The sequence below is a fragment of the Canis lupus genome, chromosome 16 (assembly GCF_011100685.1).
Source record: "Canis lupus familiaris isolate Mischka breed German Shepherd chromosome 16, alternate assembly UU_Cfam_GSD_1.0, whole genome shotgun sequence".
Classification (NCBI taxonomy): Eukaryota; Metazoa; Chordata; class Mammalia; order Carnivora; family Canidae; genus Canis; species Canis lupus.
The window spans coordinates 40681302-40700371 of NC_049237.1; the positions used below are offsets into that span (position 1 = coordinate 40681302).

At 35.6% G+C, this 19070-nt stretch overlaps 2 long non-coding RNA genes across 2 annotated transcripts in view; one reads left to right on the top strand and one right to left on the bottom strand.

The window, feature by feature from the left end:
* Positions 1–13548, top strand: part of LOC102155485 — an 88246-nt gene extending 74698 nt beyond the window's left edge. The window contains exon 7 of the long non-coding RNA XR_005371581.1: positions 13368–13548. This is a non-coding gene — a long non-coding RNA (uncharacterized LOC102155485). The remainder of the gene's footprint in view (positions 1–13367) is intronic.
* The window catches only part of LOC111090327, a 38835-nt gene extending 24611 nt beyond the window's left edge, over positions 1–14224 (bottom strand). The window contains exons 1-2 of the long non-coding RNA XR_005371584.1: positions 14060–14224; positions 9639–9785 (exon numbers count right to left, since the gene is read on the bottom strand). This is a non-coding gene — a long non-coding RNA (uncharacterized LOC111090327). The remainder of the gene's footprint in view (positions 1–9638; positions 9786–14059) is intronic.
* Positions 14225–19070: the final 4846 nt, after the last annotated feature.

The window sequence follows — 19070 nt, forward strand, 5'->3', positions numbered from 1 at the left end:
AGAAAAAATATAAAAAAGAATCAAGTAGAAATTCTGGAGCTGAAAAGTATAATAACTAAAATGTCCTATGAGTAAATTGATGCACAGAGAGCCAAGTTTACATATCTGGTAGGACACAGAGCCAGAATTTGAACCTGCATAAGGTTCATGGTCTATCTGTCCTGTCAACCTGACTGTACATAAGAGCCCACTGGTTACATCACCTGTACTGGCCAATCCCAAAAGTAGAAGTTTACACTAAGAAGACTCCTTTAGAGTGTCATCCACATGAATAATTCTAATAGTTATTTAAGATATGGAAAAAGATTTAAGCAGATTACAAATAGAAACATGATATTTAGTATAAGAAAAAGATATCAATTTCCCTAAAATGTCATGATATTTCTAAAAGATTTTACAACCCAATATTAGCAAAATATAGGGCAGCAAATCTCTCAAGACACTACTTTTGGTTATTTTAAGAATATTCTGAAAAGCCACTAGACATTGTGTGCCTGTGCACTGAAAACTTAGATTCATTCACCTAAACATATTCCAATTCAACAAATTTATCATTCAAAAAATAGAACTATGGAGCAAGATATACATATAAAGCATATACAAACCGCTTTATAAATTTTGTCAACCTCAATTAAGAAAATGCATAAAAGAAAAACCAAATGATGTAAACTTAAATGAGAAAATAAGGATATCAACTTTTATATAAAGCAAATTTTGAAAATACTGCATGTATATAAATATTACTGAAAAAATTGATAAGACTTTTAACAGTGCTAAACTCTGGATGGTAACATTGTAACTAATGTGTCTTTCTTCTTTATACTTGTGGATATTTGAAGTTTTTCCACAGTAGGTATTTAATAATTTTATATTTATTTAAATGTAATACCAAATGGAAAAAGTAGCAAAACACAAACTCAGAATTATGTTAATTTGGGAGGCAAAATGTGAACCTAAAAAAGTTAAGATTATATGGTTACATTATTTGATTATATTTCTTTGCTTTTGCCTATAGTTCTTCAAACAGCATGTGTTGTTTTTATAATCAGAATAAAGTTATAGAATACTTTGTTCTGTATATTGACCAAAAAATTGCTAAGATGATTTTTAAAAGGAAGTACAATGTGAAAGTGTATTGTTTTCCTTCTGATTAGAAAGCTAACCCTTGACAATCCCCAGATCTGGTGCTGAGTGGGCCAGAACTGTATCAGGCAGGCTCATCATTCATAGCTACTGCCTTATTTCTGAGACTTAGCAGTCTGTTACAAAGAAGCTTTTCAAAATTATTTGTTAAATTAATTCCACACATTCAATCTAGGCAAACAGAAGGTTCAGTCCTGACCAGTAAAGGAGTTCACTCCTTTCGTGATATTACAGCTTCTCCTTCAGGCAGAGCTCAGACTCCAAATACAATGAGAGTCTTGCTTTAACTTCAAGTACCTATTCTTCATGCCTCCAGTTTGCTAATGTATAACCTTGGGAAAACTACTTAAACATTATGAGATTATTTCTCCCATTTTCAAAATGAAGATAGTATTATCTAATTTTTAGGGTAGCTATGTTAATCAAGTAAATGTTATTATAACCAACCTGTAGTTCATCTGGACATATGATAAACTAAATTGGGTTCAACAGACTTATACACTTTGGTAATCCATTGTTTTTTTTTTCTTTTTTATTGAATAAACTTGATATGTAATGTGTACGTTTAAAGTACAGAGAGTGTTACTTTGATACATTTATATACTATAATAGTATATTATAGTATACTACACATACAACCATACTGTGGTTGATGTCATGATATTTATCATATAATTACAGTACAATCATTATTTTCTACATTCAGTATACTGTGTATTAGATATCTATGGTTTCTTTACTATTTGTTCTAAGTGTATACCCTGAAACACCATCACTTTGATCCTCACCCTCCCTTGCCCTACCATCACTTGGTAACCACCATTTTTTTTTACATGCTTTTTAAAAAAAAATTTTTTTAAGATTTTATTCATTTATTCATGAGAGACACAGGGGGAGGGGGGCAGAGACAGGCACAAGGAGAAGCAGGCTCCATGAAGGGAGACTGACGTGGGACTTGATCCCAGGTCTCCAGGATCAGGCCCTGGGCTGAAGGCGGCACTAAACTGCTAAGCCACCCGGGCTGCCCACATGCTTTTTTTTTAGATTGCACATATAAGTAATATCATACAGTAATTGTCTTTTTCTGTCTGAATTATCTAATCACGTAGCATAATATACTCAAGGTCCACCTATGTTGTTGCAAATAAGAAGATATCTTTCTCATGGCTGAATAATATTCCATTGTATATATATTTCATATACTTTTCATTCATTCAACCACTAATAGGCATTTGGAGTGTTTCCATATCTTGAGCATTGTGAATAATGCTGCAGTAAACATGAGAGAAACATGAGAGTGCAGATATCTCATCAAAATCACATTCCCATTTCCTTTGAGTATATACCCAGAAGTGTAATTACTGGATCATATAGTAATATATTTTTAATTTTCTGAGACATTCAATATTGTTTTCCATTTGGTTATACCAATTTACATTCCTACCAACAAGGTATAAGGATTCTCTTTATACCACATCCTCATCAATACTTGCTGTATCTTGTCTTTTTTTTTTTAAATTTTTTATTTTATTTATGATAGTCACACAGAGAGAGAGAGAGAGAGAGAGAGGCAGAGACACAGGCAGAGGGAGAAGCAGGCTCCATGCACCGGAAGCCCGACGTGGGATTCGATCCCAGGTCTCCAGGATCAAAGGGCCAAAGGCAGGCGCTAAACCGCTGCGCCACCCAGGGATCCCTGTATCTTGTCTTATAATGATAGCTATTCTAACAGGTCTGAGGTGATGTCTCATTGTGGTTTTGATTTGATTTCTGTTGTGATTAGTAAGTTGAGCATCTTCTCATGTGTCTGTTAGCCATTATGATGTCCTCTTTGGAGAAATGTCTATTTAGTTCTCCTGCCCAATTTCTAATTGGATTATTGTTTTTTGTTATTATTTCTGTTGTGATTAGTAAGTTGAGCATCTTCTCACGTGTCTGTTAGCCATTATGATGTCCTCTTTGGAGAAATGTCTATATAGTTCTCCTGCCCAATTTCTAATCGGATTATTGTTTTTGTTATTCAGTTGCATGACTTCTTTATATATTTTGGATATTAGACCCTTAGGTGTTATGTGGTTTGCAAAAATGTTCTCCTATTCTATATATCGTCCTTTTACTGTGTTGTTTATTTTGCGGTGCAGAAGTTTTAAATGTGATATATAGTCCCATTAGTTGATTTTTTTTTCTTTTGTTGTCTTTGCTTTTGCCATCATGCCTAAAAAATCAGTATCAATGAACTTCTTCCTTATATTTTCTAGTTTTATGGTATCAGGTCTTATGTTTAAGTCTTTGATACATTTCAAGTTAATTTTTGTGAGTGGTGTAAAAAAAGAAGAGTCCAATTTCATGTTCTGCATGTTTCTCCAGTTTTCCCAATCCATTTGTTGAGAGATTATGTTTTCCCCATTGGATATTCTTGTCTCCCTTGTCAAATAGTTGACTGTATATGCTTCAGTTTAATTCTAGGCTCCCCCTTCTGTTCCACTGGTCAGTGTGTCTATTTTTGTGCTGGCATCACACTGTGTTTAGTACTATGGCTTTATATTATAGTTTGAAATCTGAAGCGTGATAACTCTAGCTTTGTTCTTTTTCCACAGGATTGCTTTGACAATTTAGAGTCTTTTGTGACTCCAAACAAATTTAAGATTTCTTCTTCCAGTTCTGTGAGGAATGTCTGTGGTATTCTGATGGTGACTGCACAAAATCTGTAGATGGCTTTGAGTAATATGGCCATTTTAACAATAGTAATTCTTATAATCTGTAAACATGGGATGTTTATGTTGAGGTGTGTTCCCTCTATACCTGTTAAGGGTTGTAGCATGAAAGGTTGTATTTTGTCAAATGCTTTTTCTGCATTTAATAAGATGATCGTGTGATTTTTTTTAAATAAAGATTTTTATTTATTTGAGAGAGCATGAGCAAGAACACAAGCAGGGTAGTGGCAAAGGGAGAGGGAGACGCAGGCTCCCCATTGATCATGATTTCCTGGGATCATGACCTGAGCGAAAGGCAGATGCTTAATTGAGTCAGCCACCCAGGTGCCCCAGATGATCATATGATTTTAACCTTTCATTTTATTGATGTGATGTATTAAATTTATTGATTTGCATATGTTGAACCATCTCTACATTCCAGGGATAAAAATTACTTGGTCATGGTATATAATCCTTTTAATATGTTCTTGAATTCAGTTTGCTAATATTTTTTGAGAAATCTTGCATCCATATTCATCAGAGATATTGGTCTACAGTTTATGTTCCTGTGCTGCTCTTTTTTTTTTTTTTTTTTTTTTTTTTTTTTTTTTTTTTTTTTTTTTTTTTTTTTTTTTTTTTTTTTCCTGTGCTGCTCTTATCTGGTTTTGAGAACAAAGTAAAGCTAGCTTCACAGAATGAGTTTGAGAGTGTTCCCTCCTCCTCAATATTTTAGGAGCTTAAGGATGAACTGGCATTAATTCTTCTTTAAATGTATTCAGTAGAGTTCTTCAGTGAAATTATCTGGTCCTAGACTTATCTGTGTTGGGAGGTTTTGTTTGTTTTTGTTTTGTTTTTCAATCACTGCTTCAATCTTTGATCATTGATTCAATCATTACTGGTGTGCTTATATTTTCTCTTTCTTTCTGATTTCAGTCTTCATAGGTTGCATGTTTCTAGAAATGTATCCATCTCTTCTACATGGTTCTATGTGTTTCATATCAGTTCTAATGTCTCTTCCATCATTATTAATGTTATTCATTTGAGTCTTTTCTTTGTCTAGCTAAAGGTTTATCAATTTTGCTTATTTTTTCAAAGAACCAATCTTATTTTCATTGATACTTTCTATTGTTTTCTGGTCTTAATTTTATTTGTTTCTGTTTTGACCATTATTATTCCCATCCTTTTGCTAACTTTGGACTTAATTTATTCTGCTTTTTCTGGTTCCTTGGAATGTAGTTAGGTTATTTATTTGACTTCTAATTTCTTAATATATGTACTCATTCCCATAAACTTTCCTTTCAGAACTGCTTTTCTTGCATCACAATATTTGATATATTGCATTTTCACTTTCATTGGTTTTGAGAAAATATTTTTATTTCCCCTATTAATTTTTCTTTGACCCAAAGATTATTTAGAAGTGTGTGTCCATTTTTAAAATGTGTTTCAATTCCAAACTTGCCTTGTTAATTTTGCCTGGATCCATCGATAGTAGCATATTGAAATCTCTTACAATTATTGTGTTGCTATCTACTTCTCCCTTAAGATCTGTTATTAATTGCTTAATATATTTTGGTGCTTGGGTGTTGGGAGTATATACATTTATAATTGTTATATTCTTGATGTATTGACTCCTTTTATCCTTCTATGAAGACTTTCTCTCTTTTTATACTTCTTGGCTTGATATCTATTTTATGTAACATAAGTCTGGCTTTGCTTGTTTTCTTTTCATCTCCATTTGCTTGGAAATTCATCTTCCATCCTTTCACATTGAGCCTATGCTAGTCTTTAGAGCTGAAATGATTCTCCTATAGGCAGCATATATTTGGGTCTTTATTATTATTTTTTAAAATCCATCCAGCCACTCTGTGCCTTTTGATTGGTGAGTTCAAACCATTTATATTTATGGTGATTATTAATATGTAAGGATTTACTACTGCCATTTTATCTTTTGCCTTTTGGTTTATTTTGTCTCTCATTGTCATTTTCCTTCTATTTCTGTCTACATGTATATGTTGGCAGTTTTCCATGGTGATATGCTCAGGCCCCTCCTCCTTCTTCTAATGTCTCACATCTCCACTCTAAATTTTTGCTTTATGGTTACTCCGAATTTTACACAAAACATCTCATAGATAAAATAGGCTTTTCCTTCTGACAGAAATTTAATCTTCATTAACCTATAAGAAGCCTAGCATTTTACTCTTCTCTTTTTGTATTTTTGATGTCACAAATTATTTTTACGTGATTTTATTACCAAGTTATTTTTAATGTTCTTTAATACATATTCTAAAAAAGGCTTATAGTATTCTAATTCACCTTAATCAAAGTTTTGTGTACTTTTGTCTTCTCATTTCAGCTTACAGAATTCCTTTCAACATTTGTTGAAGGCAAGTCTAGTAATGGTGAACTCTTTTTTTTTTTTTTTGTCTGGGAAAGCCTTTATTACTATTCCATACCTAAAAGATAACTTTACCAAATAGAGTATTCTTGGCTAGAAATTTTTATCTTTTAATATTCTGAGTATATCATTCCATTCTCTCCTGGATTGTAGAATTTTGGCTCAGAAATCTGCTAACAGCCTAATGGGTGGGCATAACTTTGTAGGTTCCTGCCTTTTATCCTAGGATGACTTTAAAATTATTTACCATTGACTTTTGACAGTTTTAATATAATATGCCTTGAAGAAGGCCTTTTTTATTGAGATAACAAGGTGTTCAATAAGCTTCATGGACTTACATATCTTCTCCAGGTTTGGGAGTTCTCACCTCTTATTTCTTTAAATATGATCTCAACCCCCTTCTCCCTCTCATTTTCTTCTGGGATACCCATTATCCCTATGTTGGCCTTTCTAATGGAACCAGAAAGTTCTCCTAGTGTTCCTTTACTTTTTTATTTTTTTTTCCTTTACTTTTTAAAAGTCATAATTCTCCCCTCTTTCACTTGAATTATTTCTGTTTCTATCCTTGGCCTTACTAATCTCTCTTCCATATGATTTTCTCTATTTCCAATGCATTCTAACATAACCTTCATCTTATTTATGGAGTTCTTCAGCTCTAGAATCTTTCTTAGAATTTTAATCTTTTTGATAAAGTACTCCTTTTCTTCATTAATTTTATTCCTGTGGTCACTGTATTGCTTTCCAAGCTTTCTTGCAGCTGGTTGAATTTTTAAATAACAACTATTTTAAATTTTTTAAAAGTTATATCACAATATTTCATGTCTTTGGGATCAGTTGCTGAAAATTAATTTTATTTTTGTGATACCATAGTATTATGATTTTTCATGGTATTTGCTGAGAAGTGCCTCTTTCACTGCATTTGAAGTAGTAAACACCTTTCTTATTTAGGCAAAATTTTGTTTATTTGGATTCCAACTGTTCAGCCAGTTGATAGGAATCTTCCTTTTGTTTTCCAAAAGGTGACCCTATAACATAAGTCTTTGCTTTCTCTTACCTGAGCTTACAGAGTTTAACACATTAAAAAAAAAAAAAAAAAAAAAAAGCATGGTGGCAGAATGGGGGAGGTATGTGTATTTATGGCCTATGGCGCTGGCTGTTCCCAAGGCCCAGGAAAGGTATCCTCAAGCAGGAAGGGGACAAAAGTCCATGATTCATCTTGTCTCCCAGGGAAGACAGCAGATGCTTTTCTTCAATTTTCTTTTTTTTTTTTTCCTCTTTAATTTTCTTTATCTACTTCTCTTTCCTTTCCTTCCCCTCAGTCACTCTGGTCTCTCTTCAAAGAGAACAAATGGTCCCTCCAGCTGCAGCACATATGGCCAGGAAGACCCCCACTCACTACCTTTACCCTCACTTCCTCTGCCAGAAAAGTTGTGCTGACTTACTGCTAGACTAACCTGTACTTTCTCTGCCATCACTGTCTCTGCTGTTTCTAGCTCTGCCACCTCCTCCATCGTCCCATCCATTCACTTGTAAGTACACAGATGAACAAATCTCTCAGGCGTCTTGGTATGCTCCACAGAGACACTTTTTTTTTTTTTCCAGTTACAGATGTTCATTTAAATCAAAGGGGAGAGGAAAAAAAGAATGAAAAGCCCAGGACCAAATGGATTCATTGGAGAATTCCATCAAACATTTAAAGAAGAATTAATATCAATCCTTTAAAAAATTACAGAGAATGCAACACTTCAAAAATCATTTTACTAGGCCAAATTACCCTGATACCAAAATCAGACAAAGATTCTACAATAAAAAAAGATAACTACAATATCCCTGATGAATATTGACACAAAAATCTTCAACAAAATACTAGCAAACTCAATTTAAAACACATTAAAAGTATTAATCACCAGAAACAAGTGGAATTTATTTCTTAAACAAATTACTACTTCTATTCAACATAGTAATGGAAGTTCTAGCTTAAGAAATTAGACAATAAAAGGAACAGAAGGATCCAAATTAGAAGGAAGAAGCAAAATTTGCGTTCACAGATATGATCTTCCATATGTAGAAAATCCTAGATTACACACACACACACACACACACACACACTAACTGTTAGAACTAATGAACAAATTCATACAAAAACCAAATGCATTTCTACACACCAAAGACAATCTACAAAGGAAATTGTTTTTAAATTCATTTACAGTAGCACCAACAGGAATACAATACTTAGCGATGAACTCAACCAAGGAGATGAAAGACCTGTACATTGAAAACTATAAAACATGGCTCAAAGAAATTAAATACACAAATAAATGGAATGACATTCCAAGTTCATGAATCAGAACACTTGATATTATTAAAATATCCACACCACTCAAAATGATCTACATATTCAATGCAACCCCTATCAAAACCCGATGGCTTCTTTTGGTAGAAATTGAAAACAACTCTAAAATTCATATAGAACCATAAAAGACCTTGAATAGCCAGAAAACAAACAAACAAACAACCATCTTAAGGAAAAAAAATTGGAAACCTCCTCACACCTCTGGATTTTAAAACATATTACAAAGCCTAAATCAAAAGTTGGATGCTTAACCAACTGAGCTCAGGCACCCTCACAGCATGCATTTAAACAAGGAAATATGAAACAAATGTGTGAAACTTTTAGAATGTTTTCATAGCCCTGGTATAGGGATTTCCTAAAGAAAATAGAAAATAATTATCATATTAAGAACTCAAAAATTCACCACTGTAAAATTGAAAAGAAATGCATTCATTAAAGGACTTTTTAAAAATGAAAAGATAAAACACATTTAGGAAAAGATACTTTCCAATTAAATATCAACAAAGAATTATAAGAATACATGAAGTTCTTCACCATATCAATAAACAGATCATCCAATAAAAGATGAGGCAAGAGATATAAGCAGGCATTTTTACAGAAGAAATACAGGTGATGAGTAAATATATGAATACATATACAACTTCTCACTAATTAGAAAAACGCAAGTCAAAACCAAAATGAATAATGAGATACAATTTTACACTGAAGAGAATAGCAAAAAATATAAAACCAAAGCTGGATAACACCAAATATTGGTAAGAATGGGGAGCACAATAAAAATTATCATACACAGTCTGTGGCCATGTAAATTTATATGGCAAACTGTGTATGCAGTTGGGTGGATGTGTATTGTTGACTTAGCTAAACTGGAATTATGTTTCCCAACATTGTACCCATGCACAGTTCCAAGTTAATGTAGGCCACCAGAGACAGTTTATGCAAGGCTGGTAGGCAGAAGTAAAGCAGTAGCTATGTTCTTCATGCTTGAAAAATCAGTTCAGAATACCGAGCACTGATGCAGCTTACACATACTGTCACTTATCAGCTGACTCACCAGGGTGGTGTGAGGCACTAGTCAGTCCACAGCTCCAATGGCTCTTCTGACTCTTGCAGGATTCTCATTGGGCTGGGTGCTTATGAGCCCTGTGTGGAAGAACACCATGTTCTTCCAGAAGATATGCTCATCATCAAATGTGTAGACCTAGAGGCAAAAAAGACAAGGGTTTAGTTTGTCCCCATGGGTCTCTGCCTGTCCATTCTCTACCCTATGTAATATCATCTCTTCCTGACTACTTGCCACGTTGACTTTAAACTCCAATACCAAACACAAAACACTAGCTTTAAAAGACTGTTTAAGCAGCTTCCACAAAAGCATAAGGTCAAATTCTTAAATTGTCTTCTATGCATATCAGTCATAGCATTCTATTCCTTTGATTGAACCTTGACTGTCCAGCTCATTATGAAATGAAGAAAATAACACAATCTCTAGCAAGTAGTAGTTTACTATGTCATCAACAATGAAAAACACACTGACTTTACCTTCTTTTCCTGATACATTTATTTAAGGACAAAATAATACATGAAATTCACCATTTCTTCAAAATGTATGCTTAACACCTATGTGCTTTCTCTCTATTGACCTTTACTCAGGGTTAAATTTATCACTGATGGGAAGCATAATTCATAATAATGCTTGGTGCTCCCTCCCAGAAAAGTGATGCCATCAACAGGGATGAAATAACCAGAGAATCTGGGGCAGATTTAAATGTCATCTATCAGCAATAGAGTACTTGTGCAAAGGATCGACCTGAGAAAGTATCTAACCAGGGAATCCAGTATCCAAGGCAATCTAAAGGGGTTAAAGAGAATAGATCACCAGTGAAACAAAGGAATTGAAAAGGAGGACCAAGGAATGAAAATAAATTTATAAATTTGAGGGTGAGAGGTACAGCCTAGAGGAATCCTCTGAGGAAAGGAAGGCAACTATAGCTGGTGATTTTTCTCATGGTGTCTGGTGAGGGCAATAAAAGCAAGTAACACCTATAATTTTACTGTAATCATTACATTTTTTTTTCCCCATATAGCACTTTATTCTTTACAGATACCACAGAAGATTTCTTGGGACTAAAGACCTTATTGATCTGAGGAAAACATTATAAATACAAAACTTGAAAAATTAAATGATAGAATATAGTTCAGTTAAACTATTGGTAACAACATATAAACTTCAAATACTGAATTCAGTATTTGGATCAACATTGTAATTACCAAGTATTCTGGCACTATGCTATACAGACATTCATTAATAAATGATCAATTTCTAACATTATAATGTAAGGAAATATTGTTTAGCACTGGTAAAATGAGGAATATATGAATTTTTAATTTCAATAAATTTTAAAATATTTCTATAGGGCAGCCTGGGTGGCTCAGCGGTTTAGCGCCACCGTCAGCCCAGGGCGTGATCCCGCAGTCCTGGGATCAAGTCCCACGTCAGGCTCCCCGCATGGAGCCTGCTTCTCCCTCTTGTGTCTCTGCCTCTCTCTCTCTCTCTCTATCTCATGAATAAATAAATAAAACCTAAAATAAAATTAAAAAAAATAAAAAAATAAAATAGTAAAATAAAGTAAAATAAAATATTTCTATAGAAATAAATACTATTCCAACTCTTAGAAAAAAAGAATTATGAGGACCATAACCAGTACAAAACATGTCTTGACTCTGTATTCAGATTCAAATTTTTCTTTTTAAAATTTCAACCTTTCTTCCAACTTTTTATGTCCACATTCTTTGTGCTATTTTGATGCAAAAATCTGTTCTTAAAATTGAGTGTTACAGATAATCAAAATTCTGCATTATATTCTAAATTTAATCATGAGCTACTTGTCTTACTTCAATGACAGTTTTTTTTTTTTTTAAAGGGAGATGCCTTTATTTATGTTCCTAATTTTAGGGACTCTATACAGTCCTATACTAGATTACCAGAGCTAAGATAACAACACAATAATTGGTGAGTTAGTTACCTCAATTTCTGAGATTATAAGCAATTTCAATGGCAGGTATTACATACAAAAGTATGAAAACAGTTTTCTAGGCTTTTATAGAAAGCCATTATTTTAAAATGCTGTTTCTGATGATAAACTTTCATATCTTCCAGTTTATATTTCCATAGCCATTATAATAACAAACCTTTGAATGTAAGAGAAAGGTCCATTGTCCATTTTGGTGAACAGACTTAACCAGAAACTCAACTTTAGAATGACAAGATAGAAGTATAAATTTGTCTTAAATACTATGAGGAAATAATTTGTTGTAACTGGGAAGTAAATACGTGCTAACCTTCTTATTTTTGTGTTTCAACAATAATAACTTAGAGCTTTGAGTTTTCAAAAGTTTTTGTGATCCATACCTTCTCATAATCCCAAAGGTTCCTTGATAAAGATTTGTGGGTTTTGGTCCTAGTATAACATTAATCAAGATCAAATTAACCATCTGTGGCTTATAATAAAGTAGTCCTGGTGTCCGTCACCGTCTTTTCTAAATAGTTTATCAATAGGGTTTTACACTGGATTAAATTCCTGGCTTTCAGAGCAAAACTTCTCAAGTCTTGACTCCTGCAATTTATATGACAAATAAAAATCAATACAAGTGCTAAAAAAAAAAAAATCAATACAAGTGCTTTTGTTAATTGTGTCAAAATGAGAAAGCCAGAGTATCTGGAACAGAAACAAAAGAACCCCAGGTTTAAGAGTACTAATCTTTGGTTTCCAACATCTTTAGGGCTTCTAGGCTTCTGAATTAAACTTATTGTCAGACCACCCTTCTACCTCATAAACTACCATTTTTCTGCAATCATGAACCACATTTACAATGATCCTGAGAACGCGTGCATTGAAAAAGCTTTCTTTTTCTGTAACTCCCTAACTTTTCCAGACCACAAAAACTAAAATACAAGACGGTGCAATTAATTAATTTTTGTAGCTTTAAACCTGCTAGAACTCAAGAAATATAAATGTTACAGAATTTCATAGATATTTGAAATGAATCATCTATTTAAACCCTCTCACACTTTACATGAGGGAATTAAAGACCCCCCTCCCAAATATAGACACTGGGCCCAAAGTCATAAACCTAAAGAGAAAAGTTGAACAAGAACATAAATACATGATTGCAAGCTCAGATTATTGTCCAGCTGGTCCTACAAGGATAAAATTTTAGAGCAGTAAGATCATCTAATTCAATCCCTTTATTTAATAGATGAGCATATTGAGTTATAGTGGTTACCAGGTTTGCTTAATGGGGGAAGAGTACTTAACAGAGTTTGTCAAATAGAGTAGCTGAAACCCTGAAAATGCTTCCTAAGTTTTCACATGTAAGTAGAAAGCACTGCCTTAATTTATATTCTTTGGGGAATCTCTTTTCTGGCGGTTACTATTACTTTTCTACACTTTGAGGCCCAAATAATAAACTCCTAGCTTTGCTTCAAAACAAAGTATATTTTTCAAAGGCAATTTTCCAACATCAAAAGAATAATTCAGTCACAGCCGAAACTTACTCACTTGGAACAGGCACTTTGTACTAGGCGCTCTTCCATGTACAAGGATAAGACAAAGACTCAAGCAGCTTTTATTCTAGAAAGGGAGACAGATGAGCCGAAACCTAACTACCAAGCAATAAAATAAACAAATACATGCAATCATTTCAAGTATTAATAAATGCTATGACTAAAATTCTGAATCTAAATGCTGAGGGAGACTTTTTTTTTTTTTTTCCTAACCTGAAGGATTTAACAACTAAAAAACTAGTTCACTAAGAAGTGGCCTGATGGAGGCGCACAGGTGGCTCAAATGGTTAAACATCATTGCCTTTGGCTCCGGTCGTGACCCGGGGTCCTGGGGTGGAGCCCCATGTGTCGGTTTCCCTGCTCAGTGAAGAGTCGGCTTCTCCAACTGTGCCTCTGCCTGCTGCTCTGCTTGCTTGGGCTCTAATAAATAAATCTTTAAAAAAAAAAAAGGTGGCCTGATAACTGGGAGTTTGGGAAAGAGATTTCTGTGGCGATTCATATAGACTACCAAAAGTTGCTAAAAGGGTCATATTGTTTGAACGAGTGTGTGCTTTAGAAACAGCCTATGGGATTCCTGGGTAGCTCAGCGGTAGAGCATCTGCCTTCAGCTCAGGGTGTGATCCCCGGGTCCTGGGATCAAGTCCCGCATCAGGCTTCCCGCGAGGAGTCTGCTTCTCCCTCTGCCTCTCTGTGTGTGTCTCTCATGAATTAATAAATCTATAAAAAAAAAAAAAAAAAAAAAAAAAGGAAAGAAAGAAAGAAAAAAGAAACAGCTTCTTTTCCGCCAGCTTCTTTCCTTTTTCTGTTTAAGAGTCTGTGGAAGAAGAGCTTCAGATCCTCAGAGGCTGCTCGTCGTCAGTCACAGCCCCGAGCAGGCCCTACTGAGCAGGGCACGGAGGGTAACCGCCTACCTTGAGGGCCAGTCCGCAACCTCAGGCTGAGGAGCATTAGCCCCGGGAAGTGGCGCAGTCCGTCCACCCCGAAGCTCCTCCCTGGTCACACACAGCCTTCTCCTCAGGTGCCAGGTCCTCCTCCTCAAGGTCTTCAGGGGGCCGCAGTAGAGACGAGGCGTGACCTCTCGCGGGTCTTTGTGAGAATTGGAGCGCGCCTGCGCAGAAACTCCCTGCGCTCAGCACGTCGCACCGCGGAGCCCGCTCGCCTGTGGTGGCCGCGGTGGCCGTGGCGGCCGTGGCCGGGGGTGGCCGTGTCCACGCAGCGGAGAGCGGAGTTGGTCTTACTCCGAGCGAGGACAGCCAGGTTAACGTATGACGTCTGAGAAGCTGGTGGTCAGCCCTGGGATGAGTAACCATCAGGAGTCTCGGCTCCCATCGGGCTGCCTGGGTCTGGTTAGCGAAGGTTCCAGAAATAGGGCTGGCCGCTGTGAAGCAGCAAACCTGCTGAAGCATAGGACCCTGACATCAACTGGATTTTCTTTTCTTTAAGATTTTATTTATTCATGAGAGACAGAGAGAGAGAGAGAGGCAGGCTCCATGCAGGGAGCCCGACGTGGGACTCGATCCTGGGACTCCAGGACCGCACCCTTGGCCAAAGGCAGGCGCTGAACCGCTGAGCCACCCAGAGATCCCCTCAACCGGGTTTTCAATGGCAGCAATGTTGCAAGCTCCCCGCAGACGCTTCCCCCAGGTTCTCTCTCTTCAGATTTATGATGTGGAAGGCCACTGTTTTTCTTTTTGTAGATGTACTGTTCCATTTGGAGGTCAAGGTAGATACCATCTAAATGGATTCTAAATCTAAATACAAGAAATTTGAAGATATTCTTCTTCATCATTTGCAGGACTTCAAGGGCTCTCCACGTTAAAAGTTTTCCTTTAAATTACCACAGGAATCCAGGACAACACCATATGGACTCCTCCCTGGAAGCGTAGAATGGTGAGTTTATTATTATTATTTTAAGCACCAAAGTGATACGAGCAGCATAGGAACCAATGAAATAAGAATAGGAGAAAAATCATTTTAATCCAAAGCAGAAAATCTCCTCTTGCTTTCTTTCCCTTTCTCTTGTTGCACACACTCACACATCAGCATCAATCAGCAAAGAAGCCAATGAAAGCAAATGTAAAGTGAGGAAACTCCCCCCACAAGAAATGCTATAGGAGGCCTTGACTTTCTTTAAATCGGTGACTAATGAGAGTATCTAATTTCAAAGAAAATATATTTTAGTATTTTAGTATTATTCTACTAAGATTGTCATGTAGCACTATTTTCATAGTTTCCTTATTTCTAGAAACTTTTTGTTAAACCTATGCATTACTTAAATCTAAAGCACTCTATTTTCATATTAAAAGTACTATAGGTCTATTTTATAAAACCTTTAAAATGTGAATTTGTATAGAAATAAAATATTTAAAAACATAATTCTCTCTAAGTATTAGTGCTGTCCCCTCATCCATCTTCCTTTCAAAACAGCCTGTCCTCCAGCTCAGCTTCCACTTCACAGCAGTTCTGGCCACTCAGAACTTCAGATGTGTTAAGGTTATTCCTTGGCTTAAATGTTTGCTTGGCTGATTTTCTTATTCCCACTGCATGCAAGGAATGCTCAAACTACTAGGAACTCAGGATACCATGCATGTTCCTTTAACTGCTTAACTCTCTCACTTGATTTCTTTCGTGGTATGATTGATGTCTTTGTCATTATTTTACTGTGTGCACTCTGAGGCTTTACTCCTGTGATTTCTCCAAGGGAACACACTTCCTCTAACTCCAGGGCCTCTGAGCACATTAATGCCCTCTATCTGAAACACACAAGAGGCAAGCACCACCCTTTTCACCAAATAGCTCAGACTTACCCTTCTGTTCCCAGATTGATTCAGACAATGGCTGGGTTCAGTATTCACCTCCCGTGTTATCAGAAGACCCTGCCGATGTCCTCCACTTTATTGTATTACATTATGATATTTCTACAAATATTTATTAAGTCTTCTTCGATGTGCCAGCCATTGCTCTAGAGGGAAAAAGCAGTAAAAAAAAAAAAAAAAAAAAAGAACAGAAAAGAAAAGAAAAAAAGAAAAGAGAAAAACAGATAAGACACCTACTTGATCAGAGTGTACATCCTAAGGAGGAGAAACAGACAATAAACAAAAATAGAATTCAGAGAATATCAGATGGTAGTGAGTCCTAAAGAAAACTGCTTAGGGAAGAAGGAATGCCAGGGCATTGTAGTTCATATCGTGTGATCAGAGAGTATCTCAGTGACACACACATTTGAACAGAGATGGGTGGAAGCAAAGGAGCAAACCATGTAAATTTCTAGGAGGCAGATATTCCAGAATGTGAAAGGGCTGTAAGGTCTCCAAAGCCTTGTTTCCAAAGGTCAACAAGAATGCCAATGTTGGAGTTAAGAGAAGGACATTTGGAAATGAGGGTCTAAATCTGGTTTTCAAATGCTGATATTTTATACCCAATATTTCTTTGTACATGAATAGCCCAAAGAGTATCTTGTAATTTTAAGATAATTTAGTAAAATCCCTGGTTTCCATACACTAGATAATAGTTACATCCCCCTCAACAAGCAGTGATCATTAGAAAATGCCAGATGTCCCCTGAGGGACAAAATCACCCCCAGTTGAAAACAGCTATGCTGAGAGGCAGCAAGGATAAAATTGTGTGAAGTCTTGCAGGCCACAGAAAAAATTTCACTTTTACATTGAGTAAAATGTGAGCTACTGCATGACACCAAGCACTGAATTAGCATGAAATCTAACTTTACTTTAGAAAAGCATTCCTGCTTATGTGTTAAGAACAGACTGTAGGATAACAGGGCAGAATTAGAAAGCCCAGTGATTCAAGTAGGAGATGATGGTTGTTCAGATCAGGACAACATGAGTCCATACAGGTGATGAGAAGTAGTCACATTCTGGAGTCAGCAGGTTTCCTGGCACATCATAATGGGTGTGACAAAAAGACAGGAATCCAGTATGACTCCAAAGTTTTTGGCCCCCCAAAATAGAAAGATTGGATTTTCTGGAGGTAAAGAAGTCTCTAGGGGGAAAGAGCTTTAAGAGAAAGTTCAGGGGGCACCTGGGTGGCTCACTTGGTTAAGCATCTGCTTTCAGCTCAGGTCATGATCCCAGGGTCCATGCTCAGCAGGGAGCTGGCTTCTCCTTCTCCTTCTCCTACTGCCCCTCCACCTGCTTGTGCTCTTGTGCGCTCTCTCTCTCTCTCTCTCTCTCTCAAATAAATAAAATCTTTAAAAAAAGAAAGAAAGCTCAGGAATTCTATTTAGCAATATTAAGTGTCAAGTTTCTATTAGACATCAAGCTGAAGATGGTAACTTGTCAGTTGGATTTAGGAGTCTGCATTTCAAGGGAATAATCTGGGTTAAACACATGAATTTGAGAGTCACCTACACATAACTGATATGTGCAACCACAAGATTACGTAAGATCACCAAGGGGATACATGTGAATAGAGAAACGAGAGAAGGACAGGAGAGGGAAGAGGAGAAGGTGGGGAGGAAAGACTCATGAATTGAGGTCTGAGGCACTGTGACTTGAACAGATCAGGGGCAAAAGGAGAAATCAACAACTGAGACTATTGAAAAGGGAAAAAGCAAAGTAAGTGTGGTGTCCAGGGAGACAAAAAATGAAAGAGTATTAGGAACAGGGAATAACCAGTTCTGCCAAATGTTTCAGTTAAGTAAGGAAGACTGCACATAACATTGGACTTAACAATATGAAGGTCACAGATATTAATGCTAAGAGCATTTTTTATTTTGAAGAAGCAAAAGCTTAACTGGAGTGAAGTAAGAGAATGAAAGGGGAGCTGTGCTTGACATTACCTTACTGAATCCTCAGTAAACCCTGATCTTTGAAAGAGATATTCACAGTCATTATTTCTTTGTAACTTCAAACTGTATATCTTAGAACAGATATAGCTGTTAGAACAGATATAGGTAACAGATATAGGCTACTAATTGTAGCCCTTAGAGATATCCTATATTATTATAATCAATAAAAATATATGCCATATAGACTGCTACAGAAATCTTCACAGTTGTATATTGAATTCTGAGTATTTTATAATTTTAGAATCTGGCAGCAAAACCAACCGTAAATTATATCAAGAGTATTTTAATTGGTATCATACTGTTAAAGAGTATAAAAGAAATACAGAAATGAATTTCTAATAAATTATTTTGGTAACCTGGTAATCCATTTTGCAATTAATTATGATTCAAAACAATAGGAAGAAGGACCAGGAAACCCCAAGATTCACAGATTGAGGATGGTTAGGAAATGGATGGATAGATTAATGGAAAAAGAAAAAAAAACATACAAATTTTGAAGAAAAAATACAACTACAGGATGAAAACAAATCAGTTATTAGAAGTAAGGTACAATGAAATCAGAATAACTATAGCAATGGATATAATCGAGACAAGCACAGTGACAGCAGGAATATATCCAATAATCAAGACATTGAAATGATGCAACAATTGCCTTGGCAGAAAGCTTGTCTTTAAAGGGTATGACCAAGTAGCAATTTTCATCTCCAAACATAAAGAAAATAAAATAATATTAAATTAATAAAATATAAAATAAAAATAAAACAAAACAAAATGGAGAATAAAACTAAAACAGTATGGCCCTCTCAGAATCTTAAGTTTAAAAAAACAATCTTGTTTTTAGATTGCCAAAGTGGAAGCACTAGCACACTGGAGGGATACTGTGGGTTAAATCACAGCCCCCTTATTTTCTGTAACAATGTTTTATTTCAAATTGAGGATAACATTTTCTTTAAGCAATTTGAGAAAAAAGTAATAAAAGGGTACTCTTAGTTGTGTGAAAATAAAACATAATAGCAATTATATATAGTTTGTTAGTTTCTTAGGGAATTTTGACCTGTACAAATAAATGCTTTGACTCTAAATTTGCAAATGTGCTGATCATTATTCCATTGAAT